At 46.0% G+C, this 3923-nt stretch overlaps 1 non-coding gene across 1 annotated transcript; it reads right to left on the bottom strand.

Annotated features, from left to right (window-relative positions):
• Positions 1-389: 389 nt before the first annotated feature.
• Positions 390-464, bottom strand: TRNAA-GGC (transfer RNA alanine (anticodon GGC)). Its single transcript has one exon. It is a non-coding gene; the product is annotated as a tRNA-Ala (tRNA).
• Positions 465-3923: the final 3459 nt, after the last annotated feature.

The raw sequence follows: 3923 nt of genomic DNA, 5'->3' as shown, positions 1-3923 counted from the left end.
GGGAAGGTGCTATATTAACCTTGCAGTACCACGCTCACAACTCAGGACTTATTTCTGAGTAAACATGCAGAACACAAAGGTGCAAACCTCCCTGCAAAAGTAACTTGTGATGGAATCCTATGCACACTTTCCTGAGGGTAAGCCTCATTAAGCATAATGGGACTTCTCAGTAGACATACATAGATTGCATAAATTAGCAATATCTCCCCTCCACTTAAAAAACAAACCAAAAGCTCCATTTTTTAAAATTAAAGCTTTCTGTTCAAAGCAACATAGGAAGCTGCCTTATACTGCGTCAGACTCTGGGTCCATCTAGCCCAGAACTGTTGACACTGACTGGCAGCAGCAGCTCTCCAAAGTTTCAGACAGGATTCTTTCCTAGCCCTACCTGGAAATGCCGGGGATTGAACCCGGGACCTTCTGCGTGCCAAGCAGGTGCTCTGCCACTGAGCTACAGCCCTTCCTGTTGCTAGATAATGGCAACTGACAAACAAAACAGCCCCAGTTTTATTTCTCTGCAACCATGTGAACCCACTTTTCTCACAGGCTTGAGTGAGGAGAAAAACCAACCCTCTTGTCGTTTGTTTGTCAAATACAGTTCAGTACTTCTGTTGCCCGCTGAAGAGAATTCTCTTTAAGAATTCTCCAAGGTATGCTCTGGGTGGAATAAAGAAGAGAAAGAAAGAAAGAAAGAAAGAAAGAAAGAAAGAAAGAAAGAAAGAAAGAAAGAAAGGGGAGGAAAGAAGAGAAGAATAATAGTAATTGGAAATGTGCGTGGGGGTGGGGGGTAGAGAGAATTCCCTAAACCAAGTGGCTCCTTTCAGAGACGTAATACTTCAGAGGAATTTAGGAGGCTGTGCAGGGTTTGCAAGGATTGCACTTACTTAAATGAACTTTATGAGGTGAGGTGGCTGAAGGCTTTTCTAGCTTTTTTAAAACTGTAGAACCTGTTTAAAAGCCCCAGCAGTTTCTCGATCATGATGCCACATAGTCCTAACCCTCCCTTTGGGATTATTTGAGTCCTACAGCTATTTAGGAGAAATTAAAGTGGAGGGGAAAAAGAAGCTTGTGGAGGCTGATTGGATCCTTTGCTGTACTGAAGCTATTAAACTTCTGAAGAATCCAAAGGTTCCAGTTTCGGGCAGAAAAATCAGATGCTGTGTGAAATACCAGTATTTCATAGGGGTGTACGAAACACTTACCTTGCTCCGCTGGGGCCATCTGCAGTGGGGGGGAGGCGCACCGTTCCCCCCCCCCCGGAATCCTTCCCAGCCGGCTCTGCTCCGACTCCGCAGAGCCGCCAGCTGGGGCCACCCGCAGCCGGACCGCTGTTCGCTGCTGGGCTGTGGCCGCAAATGGCAGCCACCGAAGCGGCCGCCATTTGCGTCCCTGCCTTTCGCCTTGATAGGCTACATAAATATATACATAGCCTATCACGGCTACCACAGGGACGCAAATGGTGGCCGCTACGCCATTTGTGTCCCTGCGTTAGCCATGATAGGCTACATATATATTTACGTAGCCTATCATGGCAAAAGACAGGGATACAAATGACGTTCCTGTGTTAGCCGTGATAGGCTATGTAGATACTTACGTAGCCTATCACGGCTTGGCAGGGATGCAAATGGCGGCCGGCATAGCAGACGCTATGCTATTTATGTTCCCCTTATTTTCGCTGTAGTCTACGTAAATGTTTACATAGACTAGATGTGCCAAAATAAGGAACGCAAATGGCGGCGCCCATGGGCGCCGCCATTTGCGTATGCGCGTTTTTTTTTCTTTTACTCAGCCATGATAGGCTACGTAAACATTTACATAGCCTATCACAGTATTTTTAAAAAATCTAGCTGTGATAGGCTACGTAAACCTTTACGTAGTCTATTACTTTTTTTTTTTTTTACTGGAAATGGCGGTGGCGGCAGCCGGTCGGAAGACCAGCCACCACAGCCACCACCGCCGAACCGCCACCGAACCGCCGCTGCCAGGGAGATTCACCCAAGGTAATTCCCGTCCCAGGGTGGGGGGGCAGACCGTTTCTCCACTGATTTCGGGGGGCCGAATGCGCTGGCATTCGGCCTCCCTGAGATTCAAGGTGAAATTCTCTGACATCCCTAAAAATAATTGGATCCTTGTCATAAGCCATGAAGTACAAATAGCTCATGGGGACGGCTTCCATGTGAAGCTATTTAAAGCTGCCTGCATATGCTGGCTGTAGTGTGTAAACCAACCCTTAGGAGCGGGTCATTACAGTATTACTTACAATGTAGGAAGCTTTAGCATGAGGCCAAGTGGTACATGGGGAGATTGCAACTGGAAATTAAAACAGGTGGCAGAAGCCAACTATTTATTCAGCAATTAAACCAAAACCACAGTTTTATTCAACCTCCTCTACTGTTACTGAGGGTTTAGTGCGTTGAGAGTTGGTAGGCTAACAAGGGCACTGTATCCATTGATGGTCCAGTGGTGTACAAAGCCAGAGTATTGCCTGCTTTTCCCGCCGGCATAAACATTTTAAAAAATGTGTTTCTCAACTCTTGTTTAAATGGATGATGTGGTCAGCAAATCAATGCATTTATACTTTTCTCTGCACTTCCTTACATAAAGCTTGCATTTTGTAGGGGCCTACAAAAGCTTAACTGCCTATTAAATCTGAGATTTTGCCCCCAAGCCACCCTCCCCACCTTGAAAAAGGAGCATTTCTATTGTTGGAAATGTAAAACCTTACTCAAAACACAACCTCTCATAACTAGAATTCAGAATCTCCAAATGAAATTGATTAGTAGCAGATTTGAAAGACCCTCATATGGACAGCTAGTGTGGTGTAGTGGTGAGAGTGTTGGACTGGGAGTCGGGAGATCTGGGTTCTAGTACCCACCTGGCCATGGAAGCTCACTGAGTGACTTTGGGTCCATCAGACTTGTCAGCCCAGTCTATCACACAGGGTTGTTGTTGTGAGGATAAAATGGAGAAGAGGAGGATCATGTAAGTTGCCATGGGTTCCTTGCAAGAGGAAAAAAGGTGGGATATAAATGCAATAAATAAATAAATAAATAAGCAAACAAACAAACAAATAAAATGAATCTGCCCATATTGAGGGACCCTACGCATTGCCCTGCCTTCAAGATCAATTAGGTTGGTGAGCACTGGAGAAAGGGCCTTCTCAGTGGTTGTTGTTGTTCAGTCGTTCAGTCGTCTCCGACTCTTCGTGACCCCATGGACCATAGCACGCCAGGCCTTCCTGTCCTGCGTTCTCTCCCGGAGTGTGCTCAAGTTCATATTCATTGCATCGGTGATACTATCTAGCCATCTCATCCTCTGCCGTCCCCTTCTCCTTCAATCTTTCCCAGCATCAGGGTCTTTTCCAGAGAGTTTTCTCTTCGCATTAGGTGGCCAAACTATTTGAGCTTCAGCTTCAGTATCTGTCCTTCCAATGAGCACTCAGGGTTGATTTCCTTTAGGATTGACTGATTTGACCTCCTTGCAGTCCAGGGGACTCGTAACAGTCTTCTCCAGCACCACAGTTCGAAAGCATCAATTCTTTGGCGCTCAGCCTTCCTTATAGTCCAGCTCTCACAGCCATACATTACTACTGGGAAAACCATAGCTTTGATTAGACGGACCTTTGTTGGCAAGGTGTTGTCTCTGCTTCTTACTATGCTGTCTAGGTTTGCCATAGCTTTCCTCCCAAGGAGCAAGCGTCTTTTAATTTCATGGCTACAGTCACCGTCTGCGGTGATCTTGGAGCCCAAGAAAGTAAAATCTGTCACTGCTTCCATTTCTTCCCCTTCTATATGCCAGGAAGTGATGGGGCCAGATGCCATGATCTGAGTTTTTTTAATGTTGAGTTTCAAACCAGCTTTTGCACTCTCCTCTTTCACCCTCAACAAGAGGCTCTTGAGATCCTCTTCGCTTTCTGCCATTAG

This window comes from Heloderma suspectum, chromosome 5 (genome assembly GCF_057233095.1).
Source record: "Heloderma suspectum isolate Gila_16-S chromosome 5, 16-S_ref, whole genome shotgun sequence".
NCBI classification, from domain to species: domain Eukaryota; kingdom Metazoa; phylum Chordata; class Lepidosauria; order Squamata; family Helodermatidae; genus Heloderma; species Heloderma suspectum.
The sequence above is the reverse complement of the archived record's forward strand: the minus strand, read 5'-3'. Positions and strand labels throughout refer to the sequence as shown.